Raw genomic sequence first — 17,894 nt, 5'->3', positions numbered from 1 at the left:
TTGAGGAGGCTAATCCCACGGTAGTTGGCGCAGATTGTGGGGTCTCCTTTTTTATGGATTGGGCATAGCACACTTAAATTCCAATCGTTGGGCATGCTCTCATCCGACCATATTTTGCAAAGAAGCTGATGCATGCTCCTTATCAGTTCTTCGCCGCCGTGTTTGAATAGCTCGGCCGGCAATCCGTCTGCCCCTGCCGCTTTGTTGTTCTTCAGGCGGGCAACTGCTATTCGAACTTCGTCATGGTCGGGCAATGGAACGTCTGCTCCATCGTCATCGATTGGGGAATCGGGTTCGCCTTCTCCTGGTGCTATGTGTTCACTGCCATTCAGCAGGCTGGAGAAGTGTTCCCTCCATAATCTAAGTATGCTCTGGGCATCGGTGGCTAGATCACCTTTGGGGGTTCTACAGGAGTATGCTCCGGTCTTGAAACCTTCTGTAAGTCGCCGCATTTTTTCGTAGAATTTTCGAGCATTACCCCTGTCGGCCAGCTTATCAAGCTGTTCGTACTCACGCATTTCGGCCTCTTTCTTCTTCTGTCTGCAAATGCGTCTCGCTTCCCTCTTCAACTCTCGGTATCTATCCCATCCCGCACGTGTTGTGGTCGATCGTAACGTTGCGAGGTAGGCAGCCTGTTTTCTCTCCGCTGCGACACGGCACTCCTCGTCGTACCAGCTGTTCTTTTGCACTTTCCGAAAACCAATGGTTTCGGTTGCAGCTGTACGTAAGGAGTTTGAAATGCCGTCCCACAGTTCCCTTATACCGAGTTGTTGACGAGTGCTCTCAGAGAGCAGGAGTGCAAGCCGAGTAGAAAAACGTTCGGCTGTCTGTTGTGATTGCAGCTTCTCGACGTCGAACCTTCCTTGTGTTTGTTGGCGTGCGTTTTTTGCTCCACAGAGGCGGGTGCGAATCTTGGCTGCAACAAGATAGTGGTCCGAGTCGATGTTAGGACCTCGGAGCGCACGCACATCTAAAACACTGGAGACGTGTCTTCCGTCTATCACAACATGATCGATCTGGTTGGTGGTTTTTCGATCCGGAGACAGCCAGGTAGCTTGATGTATCTTCTTATGCTGGAATCTAGTACTACAGATAACCATATTTCGGGCCCGGCGAAGTCGATCAGCCTCAACCCATTTGGGGATGTTTCCTCGTGGAGGCTGAATTTACCGACCGTAGTGCCAAAGATACCTTCTTTGCCCATCCTGGCGTTGAAGTCGCCAAGCACGATTTTGACATCGTGGCGGGGGCATCTCTCATAAGTGCGCTCCAAGCACTCATAAAAAGCATCTTTGGTCACATCGTCCTTCTCTTCCGTCGGGGCGTGGGCGCAAATCAGCGATATGTTGAAGAACCTCGCTTTGATGCGGATTGTGGCTAGACGTTCATTCTCCGGAGTGAATGATAGTACTCGGCGACGGAGTCTCTCTCCCACCACGAATCCAACACCAAACTTGCGCTCCTTTATATGGCCACTGTAGTAAATGTCACAAGGACCTACTCGTCTCTGTCCTTGTCCCGTCCATCGCATTTCTTGGACGGCGGTGATGTCAGCCTTTATCTTTACGAGGACATCTACCAGCTGGGCAGCGGCACCTTCCCAATTAAGGGACCGGACATTCCAGGTGCATGCCCTCAAATCATAGTCCTTATTTCGTTTGCCATGGTCGTCATCAAAAGGGGGGTCTCTCATCCGAGGCTGTGTTTGCTTTTTCATTGGGGATGTTTTTTTACGTGGCGGGTCCCAAACCCAGCGCACAACCCTATGCAGGGGATATTTCGCCTTCTCACGTTAGCTCGCCTTCAAACGGATGTTCTTAGGCTACCCAGAGGATACTTGGTCAAAGACCGGAAGTCGTGAGCTGCTTGAGTCATATGTAAAAGAATCGTTTCTGGCCACTCCCAAGTGAATGGCGATCAGAGAACTTTCATCACTTGCGTGAACTTCTACACATGACTCCATCCTCCTTCATTCTTGGACTATAAGGGATTAATTAGGGCAAATGGAAAATTAGCGACATCCAGCCTTAGTTATAACGAACGACGTCCCATCATTATTTCAGAAAAATCCCGTTTTACTTACTTATTTCTAGCATATCTGCACCAGCTTACACTGCATGGTGAGCATCGCTTAATGCAACAAATGGTCCGTCAAGAATTTTATACACCGCGAATAAAGCCACAAATCAAAAGGAGGATTTTTATGTGTAAACCATGTACCATGTACAAACACAAAATGCGTACGCAGATCATGGCAGCTTTACAACCTGAACGCTGCAACTATGCTCTACCCTTTACCATCACTGGGGTTGATTTTGCTGGACCTTTCCAGATAAAGGCCTCCATGTTAAGGTTTTCTTCATTTAGAAAAGGGTATGTGGCTGCCTTTGCATGTTTTACAACACAGCAGCATTTGCACGCTTTTTCGGACGGCGCGGATTTCCTTCAAAAATAATGGGCGATAATGGGAAAAACTTTGTCGGAGCCCAAAAAGCAACAGAGAAGGAGTTTATAAACTTCATGAAAGAAGTCTCGCCTGAAATTGTTAGCAGATATGCACCCTAAGGGATCGATTGGCAGTTTATACCTCCATGTTATACACATATGGGCGGACTTTGGGAATCAGCAGTAAAAAACTTTAAGTCCCATTTAAAGAAAACGGCTCGTAATCATAAATTCAATTATGAGGAGTTTGCTACACTACTCACTCGTATCGAAGCCGTGTTAAATTCAAGACCCATATCACCCCTCTCGCAAGATCCCTCCGATTTCACAGTTCTTACACCAGGTCATTTCCTCAGAGGAGCTCCTCTTCTCGCCTACCTGAGACAGAAGGAGACTCACTCACTTTAATAAATCGATGAGACATATTTCTACAATCAAGACAAGTAATAGGTACTAATTACAGTTATAAGCTAAGCTACAAGCATCAAATATACATAAAAAGTAGTACTTACAGTAAATAATCCGATTCCAGCTGTAAAATTTGATGTAACAAATAAATAAACGGCGAACAAGTGAGCTGCTGTAAGCGTACGACAAAAGAGGTATCAACTTAAGTTTTTTTACTTTTTTAAAATCAAGCCGCTTTACTCAACTTTAAATAAGTATAAGACTATACAGAATTGACAGATCATAGTCAGTTGCTTACTTAAATCTACCGTTATTTGGATACTGTTGGCCTGGGATTGTGTAAAGTGAGTGCCTGGGAAAATTAGCATAACATATGGAATGTGGGAAGTTTTGGAGTGTGGAATAAGGAATGCGAAATTAAAGTGCGGAACGAGCTATGTTATTTTAATAAGATTAAAGAGTGATATATAAGTTTTAAGATCATTTATTTCTATTTTACTCTAACATAAAATCGCTTAGAACATCAAATAACGTAATAAAACGTATAAAATGTTTGCGAATTTATGAGTATTTGGCATAAATTTTCAAAACTTCAAGTCGATGGGGGCACCTCTAAATATGGCATGAGGTGACTGACTTTTCTTTTTACCTAAAACAGCAACTTTCTACAGGTAAACCGAAACAGAAATCAAAAATTAATAAAAACTGCTCCACCCTAATGCATATGTTTAGACATGTAGCTACAACAACTACAGTATAACATTTTAAATAAAATAAATTTAATGCAATCTTATATTCCCATAGAAATGGACGTAGAGAATACCCAAACCACCTCCAACACCGTAAGGTCCGAAATCGCTACACCCAAAGCGTCGGATGAACCCGTAGCCGCTCCAAGGATCATGGTTATGCGACCTTCGCCATCCGCCGCAGCAGTCAGGGAGATACGAGAAGAGCAGCTATTGGGGCGAAAGGGGCCTCCATGTTGCAGCCTACGCCATGGCGCGCCATCGCCCACACTCTCTGAAAAGATGTGCCATTTTCAAGAGCATGAATCCCGCTCAACGACAACACGTTGCAAGAGCCCACGGACATTGCATGACCTGCGTGGCAGATGACCACGCTACCATAGAGTGCTGGGCCGATGGCGCCTGTCAACATTGTCAGAGGCCACATCACACTCTATTTCATCGATTCCTCCGCCGAGCCAATCTGTCGGAAAACCGCACCAACACCCGTACCAAACCACGCAGCGATTCTATCCGGCGGCGACCATGCAGCCAATCAACCACAACACGTTCACGGCCATCTCCGCCACGCCACGCTCTTCGCCAGCAACAACGACGCTCAACGGGGTTGAGCACTGTACTAAGCACACTGAAACAACTGCAGAGGCTCCTAGCCGATTAACTCGCCTAGGGGGGCCGGGATGTTCACATGAGCTATGAACGTTCTGTCACATCCCACATCGCATCTCCTCACGTCCCGTCACAACACCTCATCACACAACAGTTCACAGCATACACCACTACACACACACGCAACAAACACAGTTCTTAACACCGCTCATTACTACAACACTACAACACAACAACCACACGATTATCAACGAGACAACTCGTAATCAGCTGTTATTGACCACCCAAACCATCAAAAGGGATTGATCCGACCGGCATCGGCCTATTACTGTTTTCATTCGTGAAGCAAGGCAGTCGTCCACGATATTCAGGTTTTTTCATTTTATTATCCGCAACAACCACCGCAATTTCTTTTTTTTTTCTTCCTTTAGTTTGTAAAATATTTTAGTATGGTAACACTGATTATTTTACAAATTTACAAATTTATTTTTACAAATGACGTCGATAAGGTAACACTGATTATTTGACAGTTTGTAATTCATTTGTTATTCTAAAATAATAATAGTTCAACAACGATTGAAATGTACTTATATTAAAAGCAATTTTTGCACTATAGTATATAGAATAAATGTGTGCAAATGAATAAGTGGTGTGTTAGTGTATATAAAATTGAAAAATATAAGTGCAAAAATTTTATATATCGAAAATATGTAAATAAAATACTGCCAAATTTTAAACTTTAAACACGAATAACTCGGAAACTATAAGCTTCCTGCGGCTATGACTATATATATTCGTGATCAGGAGAATCTCCTCTATCCGACCATACCCTTTTTATTCCCGAAATCCTGGGATGGTATACTAAAGCCGACCCGAAGTATCGATATCACGTAAGTATACTAGTGTCAAGCGGGAACAGTTTCAAGATCAAACTTTTAAAACCCAAAATTTTTATTAAGAAAAAATTACAGGAGTGTTTTTTAAATATAAACCTCTGGCTTTTACCTTGATCCCAGCTCTGTTAGGTTAGGTTAGGGTAGGTTAAATGGCTGATCAAAGATCGCACGTGGACTATACGTAGTCCTTTGTGATGCCATAGAAAATAGAACTCCCGTGTTCGGACTTGCAGATTGGCGCTTGATATCTACACCCACCAGTTCGGTAGGATGTCTGAAGGTATATGCCCCCAAGTGTTTAAGTCTTAACCTCCCGAACGCGGGACAGTCAAGAAGGTAGTGCTGGCTAGTTTCTGTCGCATCTTCTTCTAAGCAGCTTTTGCAAGCAGCATCCGGTAAGAATCCTAGTCTTACAGCATGTGTGCCAATAAGGCAATGGCCTGTCAAGAGCCCCACTACTAAAGAGAGGCTAGCCTTACTGAGGGCGAAGAAATTGTTAGATCTTCTGTGATATATCTTGGGCCAGAATGCTTTTGCGACCGCGAAAGTACCAGTGCTGGGCCAGCGTTGACCAAGCATCCGCGAGGCCCAGCTTTCCAGTAGTAGGACACAAGAGGAAACCGAAGCACCGACCCGTTCCCATTCTACCGATAGTGACCTTCCTTGCTAGCTCATCAGCTTTGCAATTACCCGCTATTCCGCTGTGGCCCGGCACCCATACAAGCCTTATAGTAAATACCGTCGCCGCCAGGGACAGTACCGCCAAACACTCCTCAACCAGCCCTGAACCCACTGTGAATGAATTCAGGGCTAGTATCGCTGCTCTACTATCTGAGTGAATCGTCACTTCCCTGAAGGTAAACACGCTCCGCAGTAGCAGATCTGCTGCTACCTTGATGGCTGCAACCTCAGCCTGGAAGACACTGCAGTAGTCGGAAAGTCTGAAACTAGAGCTGATAGAGAGCTCCCCACAGTAAACCCCTCCAAGCTTTGACCCATCCGTAAAGAAGCTTACTGCCCCTCTCCTCCAACGGCTTCTTCACACTCATAATGACTCCATGATCCAGATGATCCGGTATGCAGTCAAAGCTTGTAAGGATATTTGAGTGTTCAGAAACACGCTCCTTTAGGAACCCAGATTCCCTGAGCCTAATAGCCACTTTTGCGGCCATACACCTTCCGGCAATGTCCACGGGCGTTGTGCTCAGAATTGCCTTAAGTGCCACGGTTGGGGTGGACCTTATTGCACCGCACTTGCTGATAAGCGCAGCCCGTTGAACGCTTTCGAGTTTCTTAGCAATTGTGGTTTTCTGTGAAGCCCTCCACCACATAAAGACTCCATAGAACATTATGGGCTTTACCATGGTGTCATAGAGCCAGAGGACCACCTTCGGTGAGAGGTCCCACCTTTTTCCGATAGCTCTTCTACAGCAGTAAAGGGCAGTCGATGCCTTTTTGGCTCTCTCCTCGATGTTTGGCTTCCATGAAAGCGTCCTATCCAGGATGAGCCCTAGATACTGCACTGTATCCGCCGGTTGCAGGCAAATACCTCCCATTTGCGGCAACGGTGCCACTGGGATCTTATATCTTCTACTGAATAAAACCATTTCTGTTTTATTCGGGTTGATGGCGAGTCCACTTCCGACCGCCCATTTTGTTACAACGCCGAGATATCCCTGCGTTTGCTCGTATACGGTGCTAAAGAACTTTCCTTTGACCATAAGTGCTACATCATCTGCATAGGCAATCACCCGGCAGCCTAGATCCTCTAGTTTCTTAAGAAGATCGTTAACGATTAGGATCCATAGAAGAGGAGAAAGAAACTCGCCCTGAGGGGTTCCCCTGCTCACATTGCGCCGTGCGCGCGCGCTGCCCCATTCTGTTTCGACCACTCTGTCACACAGAAGACTGAAGATGAAGTGCCAAGACCATCTAGAGCAGTTATGACTGCCTCCGACAAGACATTGTTGAAAGCTCCCTCAATATCCAGGAAGGTTCCAACAGCGAAATCTTTAGCGTCGATAGCTTCCTTCAGCCACGACACGATAGAGTGCAGGGCAGAGACCACCGACCTGCCTTTACGATACACATGTTGCGCTCCTGATAGGTAGTCTCTCGGAATGCGCCTCCTTAAATACCAGTTCATCAGACTCTCCAAAGTTTTAAGCAAAAAAGAGGAGAGGCTGATGGATCTGAAATCCTTGGACGTGACATGGGAGCCCCTGCAAGCCTTCGGGATGAACGTAACTTTGACTCGTCTCCAGGCCCCCGGAATGTAACGTAATCTGATGCAGTTCGCATAGATCGGTAGCAACCAGCCGCATGACACCTTGACAGCCTACTGCAACTGCGCTGCTATGATGCCGTCCGGTCTCGGGGACTTGAACGGTTTGAACGAATTAATCGCCCATGCCAAGTGACGCTCATCCAGAAGGTCAGGAAAGGCCGTGCAGTCAACATGCAACTCTCCGAGAGATGCCACTATAGAGGACGTGCTGTTAGGTAAGTGAGCATCAAGGAGCAACTGAAGTGTATCTTCACTGCTTAGGGCCCACTTCCCGTTTACATCCTTGAGATAACCCAGAGGCACTGGGTTTTTAGCGAGAATACGCTTGAATCTAGAGGACACGCGGCAGCCCTCCACTTTTTCGCAGAAGGTCTTCCACGAGATCCTCTTAGCCTTCCTTAACTCGGAATTGTATATCGAAAGTCCTGTTTTATACAACACCCAGTCGTCAGATAACCCGCTCCTGTGGGCCCTGTTAAATAAGCGTCTGCAAGACGCCCTAACTTCCGAGAGCTCCATAGTCCACCATTGAGGTTTCCCTCTGCCCTTCGGTGTTTTCAGTGGACAGAAGCTCTCTAGTGCAGAAATGCATGCCGAGCTGAAGACTTCGACCCACCCGTCCACCACATCGGCGGTGCCCAACATGTTCACCCCCGGTGCGCGTGGAAGAGTTTGCCGAAGCCTTTGGTAATATAAGGTTAGGCCAAGTTTTCAATCAAATTTATTTATATTAAGCACTTACATACTCTGTTGTAAAGAATACACTCTCTTATTTTCATTGAGATAACTCACATATTGGTCGATATACATATGTGTTATAAAGGCACCCATAAGTTCAAAAATCCTTGTATACAGTGTGTTTAAATGACTTAAGAATCTCCCCGCATGTATACCTCACTCTACCTGGGAAAAACTGGCGCACCGTAGCAAGACAGCTTAATATACCACATCCGATGGCACCATACACTTATATCACCACACCACACCAACGCATCTCACACACCTGTACCCACTCAACAAAAAGGATGGACATCGGGATGGGAATTCAATTCGTCACACAATCATCATACTGCATACATATAATATTTTGGGTGGTCAGAAAAGTATTTTTATTGAATCAATTCGTGTGGCACCCATACATCGAGCTTCTTAATGACTCCATGCTTCTTCAAATTGTTTATAACGGTGGAAACGGTATCGGGTCCATAAACTGCGCAAATTTTATTGGCGGCTTGAGATGCATTTTTGCCTTTATCGTAGTAGTACTGTAAAATATGCCGTATTTTCTCTTTATTTTGCTCCATGTTTACGACGCTATAACTCACGAACGACTTAAAAGAAACGACAATCAATCAAACACATGTTAGCGCGAGTTAATAATGTAAAGGTTTTCTATTTTATTTTTACATTTTTATTAACAAACCGTCTTCTTACAACGTGCTTATAATAGACTTAAGACTATTTATATAGTTGTGGTTTGCTGATAGGGATGTACTGCTGCATTCTTGATAAGGATGTTTCTATTGTTTTCCTGATAAAGATGTTTTTACTAATTTTCTGATAAAGATTAGCCGATGTGCCGCTGTGCCGCTGTGGTTCGTCTAACCGATAGTGATGTTTGTTGAGGTGATAAGCATGTCTAACTATTGATATTTGATATTTGTATATATTCGTCTGTTTAGTTGATACGAATTTTGGGTGAGCAATGTGTTCCTTAACTCTCCCCTGTGTTGAAAATGAAATGTCCTCATTTCAAGACGTCTATGTAATTCGCTGAAGTTCGATGTTGTATGTTTGTTCGAAGTTTTTGCGGCGTTTTGTTTCCTCGAGTAATTGTTGGCATGCGTATAATTTTATGCATATGTATATAATTAAAATTAGAATTATGAGTATTAAGATACAATGCAGAGTAAATCTTATGGGATGTTCTTCTATTGGTATTAAAAACTTATACATTTGTTGAATATTACTGAATTTATGTATAATTAGAATTGGAATTTAAAATATTCAATATTTTTACTTGGTCATTTTGATGAGCGTGTGATATATCTTTTATTTCTTGCTCGTGATTTATATAAGTCTTATTGTCTATGATGGTATTATGATTATATTGAATTAAATGTGGACCATTTATTTTTAATCCATTCCATATATGTTCGTTATCTAATATTATATTACCGTGATCCAAGATTTGTATTGAAGGATTATTTTCTTGAATTACAATCCATAGAGCCTTTTGTTTAGTTAATAATCGGATAGTACAATTGTCTTTCGGCTCTTCTTTGCAAATATTTGTTCCTATATAATTTTTACAATTTGATATGTTAGTAAATTCGTTATTGCATTTTGCAACTCTTTTCTTAAATTCATATTTTCCGTGTTTGAAAGCTAATGGTGTTAAATTATACATTTCGTATTTATTTTTTATTATTGGGTACTTATAAATTGTAATAATGGCGTTATTAAATATACATATGTGAACATCAGAATATTCTAATATATGTATTTATTATTGGAATACCATAAATTTCGTTTTTTATGATTTCTTCTACTTCTTTAATATTAAGTGTTCCTGAATAAAAAACTGCCTGTTTTTGCAAAATTGACTGTGTTTGCGATCGTTTCTAATTCTTTATATACTTCAGTAATAACTAAATCATCGGCTAGTGATTGTGGATCTATTGTTTCTAAAATCTTTTCGAATCGAGAATTAACTTGTTGTTGTTGGTTATTATTCTCAATGGGTTGATTGAGTCCTGTCTTTATCTCTATTAGATCATCGTGATCTGGTGTTCCTGTTATAAATTTTAAAACTGAACCTAAAAAATTAATGGCACGTTTTGCACGATGGTAGCAGTTGAGCTTTAAGAGTTTCTATTTTTCTTGAAAGTATGTTATCTACATGGTATTCCTTCGAATTATATTGGTTTTTCCTTAAGGTCTCGTAGGGTGCTAATATTTTAGATATGTTCGTTATGCGGTAAAGATAAGCAGAATTATTGTAAGTGTATACTGCATCTGTTTCAGTAAGTACATATTTTTTGTTCATGAGATCTGTAAATTTATCCGAATTTCCGAATCAAATTACACAAGAAAATATTATCCCTGCAAGACGGGTAGCTGTTAGCAAACGTGTAAGCGAATTGTTATTGTTCACTTTTGCATTCGTTAAAATATTTGTTATTTTTGTTCAGAGAGTGGGAAAAAAGTAACACATAGCTATTTGATGTTCAATGGTTATCTCGCTCTAACCAATGGCAAATATCGCATGCTGCCTTGTTCTAACAGAATACACACATTTGTTAGCAAATCTCTTCACAGTATGTTACGGGTAACAAATTATTTTGTTAGCGCTTAGCTTACCCATGTGTTATGGATAACAAAAAGTATTTGTTACCCGAATATCTGTTAGTGTTATTATTTTGGTTATCAGTTTGTTACCTTTAACATATAAGCATGTTAGGAAGAACAAGCAGTAACAAGATTATCTGTTACCCATTTGTTACTTCTAGCAAATTAAATTATTTTAAATAAAACTCAGTTTTCTTTATTATTTCTCTTTATTTAATAATAAAATCAAAATAAAATGCACAATCTATAACAAATATTTGAATGAAATATACACTATTTAACTTTAATAATTTAAAACATACTCCATTATTTGGTTGCTGCACGCAATAGATTTGAATTTTACCAATGGTCCAAATGATTTCTGTAATATTAAAATTTTTAATTATACACACAACATTAAATTCACAATGCTTACCTTTTTCTCCTTGTTAACCTCTTTCGTTTTCTCTATATAAAAGAAATTAATAATATATATAACGGGTGATTTTTTTGAGGTTAGGATTTTCATGCATTAGTATTTGACAGATCACGTGGGATTTCAGACATGGTGTCAAAGAGAAAGATGCTCAGTATGCTTTGACATTTCATCATGAATAGACTTACTAACGAGCAACGCTTGCAAATCATTGAATTTTATTACCAAAATCAGTGTTCGGTTCGAAATGTGTTTCGCGCTTTACGTCCGATTTATGGTCTACATAATCATTTCTCATTTCTGGTTGAATGGCTACGTAAATAAGCAAAATTGCCGCATTTGGGGTGAAGAGCAACCAGAAGCCGTTCAAGAACTGCCCATGCATCCCGAAAAATGCACTGTTTGGTGTGGTTTGTACGCTGGTGGAATCAGTGGACCGTATTATTTCAAAGATGCTGTTGGACGCAACGTTACGGTGAATGGCGATCGCTATCGTTCGATGCTAACAAACTTTTTGTTGCCAAAAATGGAAGAACTGAACTTGGTTGACATGTGGTTTCAACAAGATGGCGCTACATGCCACACAGCTCGCGATTCTATGGCCATTTTGAGGGAAAACTTCGGACAACAATTCATCTCAAGAAATGGACCCGTAAGTTGGCCACCAAGATCATGCGATTTAACGCCTTTAGACTATTTTTTGTGGGGCTACGTCAAGTCTAAAGTCTACAGAAATAAGCCAGCAACTATTCCAGCTTTGGAAGACAACATTTCCGAAGAAATTCGGGCTATTCCGGCCGAAATGCTCGAAAAAGTTGCCCAAAATTGGACTTTCCGAATGGACCACCTAAGACGCAGCCGCGGTCAACATTTAAATGAAATTATCTTCAAAAAATAAATGTCATGAACCAATCTAACGTTTCAAATAAAGAACCGATGAGATTTTGCAAATTTTATGCGTTTTTTTTTTAAAAAAAAGTTATCAAGCTCTTAAAAAATCACCCTATATATAAATTAGAAATTAATTATAAAATATCATATTATCAAATAGCGAACTTACCTCTTTAAAATCCAAAATAAACTGCGCTTTTCGTTTATTCTTCTTGAAATGTTGGGTATTCGCCTCTCCTATTCTAACAAGTTAACATTACAATATGTTTATAATGTCGATAGTTTTTCTCTATCTTACTTACGTATTCTCCCATTCCATTGAAAATTCCAGAAAATGTAACAGTGTTAGTGAACAGCTGAAAATGTTTCAATGTGTTTGTGCAATCTGTTACCTCCGTCTTGCAGGGATTAGTCCTATGTTTGCGGGTTGCATTGTGTGCTTTACGAATGTTGTTGACTTTCCCCCTCTCTGTTAAGATCGTGTCCCCACGGTCTTCTTTTACCTTGTGTTTGTTGTATTTCGCAGCAATTTTGTTACTGCGGTCTGTTCGACTGTATATTATATCGCCTGGTTGGTATGTTATAATTTGCCTATTTTTATTATGATATTGAAGTAGAATATATTGTTTTACTTCAAGTGTATTTTTGATGTCGGGATATTTTTCACGATTAAAAAAAACTTCTTCAGGTTTGTATCCTGTAGAGGAGTGTATTGTTCGATTATATAGGGTGATTTTTTAAGAGCTTGATAACTTTAAAAAAAAAAAAACGCATAAAATTTGCAAAATCTCATCGGTTCTTTATTTGAAACGTTAGATTGGTTCATGACATTTACTTTTTGAAGATAATTTCATTTAAATGTTGACCGCGGCTGCGTCTTAGGTGGTCCATTCGGAAAGTCCAATTTTGGGCAACTTTTTCGAGCATTTCGGCCGGAATAGCCCGAATTTCTTCGGAAATGTTGTCTTCCAAAGCTGGAATAGTTGCTGGCTTATTTCTGTAGACTTTAGACTTGACGCAGCCCCACAAAAAATAGTCTAAAGGCGTTAAATCGCATGATCTTGGTGGCCAACTTACGGGTCCATTTCTTGAGATGAATTGTTGTCCGAAGTTTTCCCTCAAAATGGCCATAGAATCGCGAGCTGTGTGGCATGTAGCGCCATCTTGTTGAAACCACATGTCAACCAAGTTCAGTTCTTCCATTTTTGGCAACAAAAAGTTTGTTAGCATCGAACGATAGCGATCGCCATTCACCGTAACGTTGCGTCCAACAGCATCTTTGAAAAAATACGGTCCAATGATTCCACCAGCGTACAAACCACACCAAACAGTGCATTTTTCGGGATGCATGGGCAGTTCTTGAACGGCTTCTGGTTGCTCTTCACCCCAAATGCGGCAATTTTGCTTATTTACGTAGCCATTCAACCAGAAATGAGCCTCATCGCTGAACAAAATTTGTCGATAAAAAAGCGGATTTTCACATTTCGAACCGAACACTGATTTTGGTAATAAAATTCAATGATTTGCAAGCGTTGCTCGTTAGTAAGTCTATTCATGATGAAATGTCAAAGCATACTGAGCATCTTTCTCTTTGACACCATGTCTGAAATCCCACGTGATCTGTCAAATACTAATGCATGAAAATCCTAACCTCAAAAAAATCACCCGTTATTAGCGAACAACGTTAAATATTTCTTCACCCGGCGCGGTACTATTTTGGGCGGCTAAACTCTGACAGAGCTCGATGATTGTACCGTGCAACTTGACGTTCGACTTGAGCGTTGGAAGTTGAGTGATGCACTGGTGTTATTACGTGTGTAATATGTAGTCGATTGTATACGCATCTTGCAGTGTTTGCGTTAAATACACTTTCGTTATCAGTCATGAGATATTTGGCGTTCGGATACACTTGTGTTAGTACTTTTTCTATGTATTCATGACAGTTTATCTTTGTGTCTAGTTTTCGTAAGAAACAATATTTAGAGTACCTATCTATAGAGCTAAGATACTGCGTGTTATTGATATGGAATATGTCCATTTGAATGTACTCTCCTGTTTGTGTTGGAATTGGTGTTTTTCCTATAGGTTGTCTATTTGGTTGTCGTTCGTACTTATGTTGTAGACATATCTCGCAGTCTATTGTTTCTTTTTTACCCATTTCTTTAATGTTAGGACAGAAATGAGTTAATAGTATTTCCTGTGTATTATTTTTGTAATTTCTATGGGCACGTTTGTGTACTTGTGTAATAATTTCAAATTGGTCGTTTCCAGAAGTGACATCAATAAGCTGATTTTGAGCTAATACAAAAGTATAGTTTGGGAAAGCTGCGACGATTTGATTTTTAAATTATTTCGTCATCTATTTTCAATGCATTAGTAATATTTAGCGTTATTGTGTCTTTTAGTTTAGTTAATAAATCTGCTGTGTCTTTGAAATATATTGTATGTCTACGTTGACAAGGAAATATTGTTTGGGTGATTATTTCATTTCTTTCATTATCTTGCGATAGTATTATTTGATTTTTAAATGAATTAAGAGGTTGTTTAACTTTTTTAATAATATCGTTTGATTAACTTTTTTGTGAATGGTCTGAACAACTAGTGTTAGTATTAATTTGTTGCCTGGAAAGAGCATCGGCTACGACATTTTGGTGTCCTGGTTTGTAAACTAATTTAGCAACATATTTTTCAATCAAATTTTTCCACCTTTATAATTTTGAGTTGGGATTTCTTTCGGAAATAGAAAAAATTAATGATTGATGGTCTGTATAAATGGTATTGTTTGCTATACCGTACAAATAGTTTCTGAGTTTTTGTAGGGACCATACTATTGCTAATAGTTCCTTTTCATTGGAGCTATAGTTTTGTTCCGTTGAATTCAATGTACGTGAGATAAATGCTATCGGCTGACGGTTTTGTGATAAAACTGTTCCAATAGCAAAATTACTTGCATCTGTTGTTAAACTAAATGGTTTGGAGAAATCTGGTTGGAAAAGTTCAACCTGTTCTTGCAATGCGTTTTTTATTTTATTTAAAGCTTCTATTGCAGCATCATCCAGATTTATGAGTACTTTAGCGCTTTGATTTTTTTACCATTCCTAACTCTCCTCTTAAATGAATTGTTAGTGGCTTCGTGAGTTTAGCAAAATCTTTCACAAATTTCCTGTAATAACTGGCAAGTCCTAAGAAAGATCTTAGTTCTTTTAAGTTTTTTGGTTGAGGGTAGTTTTTATAGTGTCGATTTTTTTATGATCAACTGTTATTTTGTTATGTTTTATGATATGCCCAAGGTATTCGACTGAATCTTGACAAAAGGTTGACTTTTCGTCAGTAATCTTCATGTTTGCATTATGTAATGCGTTAATTATTATTTTAATGTGTTCCATATGTTTTTCTGGTGTGGAAGAATATATTAATGCGTCATCAGTATAGACATATGCAAATAAGAATGTCGTCGACGCATCGTTGAAATATGGATGGAGCATTCTTTAGACCGAATGCCCTCCTAATAAATTCATACTTTGTACCGTTGACAGAAAATGCTGTCTTTTCTCGATCAGATTATTTAATTAAAATTTGGTGAAACCCAGATTCCAAATCAATTGCGGTAAAAACTTTTGCTTTTCCCAAATTTTGTATTGTCATATTAATGCCTGGTATAAGATATCTGTCAGTAATCGTATGAGCGTTAATTTTTTGAAAGTCAACAACCATTCGTTTCTTGGGTCTATCTTGGTCATCGGTGCCCTTTTTTGGAACAATCCATATAGGTGAGTTATATGGGCTTTTGCTTGGTTGAATTATACCGTCATTTAACAGTTTCTCAATCTCTTTCCTGACAAAGTCGTGATCAGCCATAGGATATGGATATTGTTTTGTCCATATCGGATCTTCTGATTCTGTCCTAATTGATGCTTGAATGGCGGTTGTGAAGGGAAATGTTTCACTAATGCAATTATTTCTTTTCATGAGTTTGTCTACCTGGTCTTTGAATTGTTCATTATTAATAGTAAGGTTAATTGTTTGTTCATTTTTTGAAAGTATCTTTTTTTGGTACTTTAGGCTATAGTTGAATAAATTTATTTCTGCTTTCATTTGACGTAATCCTTGTTCCCCAAGAATCAAGTCGAATTCGTTAAGCTCATTTATTTCAAAAAAGGTTAAATGATGGCCGTACATCGTGATTACTTTTTTAGAGTCTATGACGGAATAACCGTGCAATGTTTTAGTTTTAAATGGTTTAACTTTAATTGATTGCCCTATGTTACAAATTTTATTTATATAATTGTTTGTTGATCCTGTATCTACTAATAAGTTAACGAGCGTACCCGTTAGGCAACATTTTGTTTTAATGCAGGGCAGCCCGTTTATTCGCCTAAAAAAGTGCTCCCTGATTCATATTGTTCTTCATATTTCGAGTAGTCTACAGATTCTAAATCTTCTTCCCTTTTGGTTTGATTTATTTTGTGTGTTGCATTTCCATTGCTAAATTCCATATTTCCTTTGTTCGCATTATGTCTATTATTATAGCTACGATTTACTACGTTATTTCTTGTTGTACTTACAAATCGTCTGGAGCTGTCTATGTCCATTGGAACTGGTGCCGGTTGCCATTGTTGAGGTTGATTGTTAATTTGCTGCATCCTGTCATTTGCTCGATATTGCTGCTGGTGACGATATGCAGATTGGTTATGGTTGAAATGAGGATTATAGTTGGTCTTGTAGTTGTGTCTTGATGAATCATCATATCCTGTCTTGTTTTGTGACACAAATTGTTGGTGACGTTGTGTGGTTGGAAAGCGAGGATTTTGGTTGTATCTCGGTGGAGTAGATTGTATCTCGAATTGCTGGTTTGCGTTGTCATGATGGATGGTACAAGCTATTGCATACGCTGCCTCTAAGTTGTTTGGATTGTTGCCATACAACGTTCCACTTGTGTATTTTGAATTTAAGCCCAGAATGAATGTCCTGACTGCTTCTTGGTTAGCATAGTCCTTCACATCCATACTATTATGCTTATTAGACATCTCAATTTTGGTTAATGCTAAATTGAGCGCTTTGGACACATTGCTATGGAATTCTGCTAGGGATTTCCTTCCTTTTCATTTCATCCAATAAAATTGTATAGGGGACGTTGGTCGGCAATGGTATAGTCCAATCGGTTGATAATGGAGTAAAAATTCATCTTCGTGTTGTGGTTTGTCAAAATATCAGCCGCTTGTCCTATGATCCTCGTCCTTATGATTCCGAAAGCGCTGTAGTATTTTGGATGATGGCTAAAGTTTTTTATGGCTTCCATGAATGTCCATACTTGTGACCTCCATGATCTGTATGCTGCCTGCCTGCCTGAAATCTTATCTCCCGTGGAATTTTTTTGTCTATTTTACTCTTTCATTACTGTAGAGAATGAAAATGGCTTAACACGTTCCCTGTCCAATGTATCACATGTGATACAAAATTATTTTCTTGTACTATGTGTACAGCGTCCATGTATCATATATGATACATATGATATATGATATCCCTGTCCCCATACAAAAATTAATTTTTAATTTTAATTCATATATGATACATAGTGCGTACGCAATTCAACTTCGTAGTGACACGTTCGTGTATCATAGCTGGTATAAATTTTTTTTTTTTACCGTTATAACGCTGTAACGTTCAAAAATACATCGATAACCTCTAAAAATGCCTACAGCAATATAATTACGAAAATAAATGTTGCACGTGTACAGTTAAAAATTAATTTTTGTATGGGGACAGGGAACGTGTTAATTGACCGGTTTGAGCCCCCAGTTAACAATGTAAAGATTTTCTATTTTATTTTTACATTTTTATTA

The 17,894-nt window shown here is 39.6% G+C and overlaps 2 long non-coding RNA genes across 4 annotated transcripts in view; both read right to left on the bottom strand.

The window, feature by feature from the left end:
• LOC105233304 (uncharacterized) overlaps nt 1-17,894 on the bottom strand; it is a 1,563,509-nt gene that overhangs the window by 418,685 nt on the left and 1,126,930 nt on the right. The gene's annotated exons all lie outside the window — the stretch shown is intronic.
• LOC125776808 (uncharacterized) lies at nt 9,866-16,546 on the bottom strand. The gene is made up of 3 exons (XR_007421983.1): nt 12,221-16,546; nt 11,161-11,192; nt 9,866-11,106 (listed from the first exon to the last, which is right to left on the bottom strand). It is a non-coding gene; the product is annotated as an uncharacterized LOC125776808 (long non-coding RNA).

Source organism: Bactrocera dorsalis, chromosome 2 (assembly GCF_023373825.1).
Source record: "Bactrocera dorsalis isolate Fly_Bdor chromosome 2, ASM2337382v1, whole genome shotgun sequence".
In the NCBI taxonomy this organism is placed as follows: Eukaryota; Metazoa; Arthropoda; class Insecta; order Diptera; family Tephritidae; genus Bactrocera; species Bactrocera dorsalis.
The sequence above is the reverse complement of the archived record's forward strand: the minus strand, read 5'-3'. Positions and strand labels throughout refer to the sequence as shown.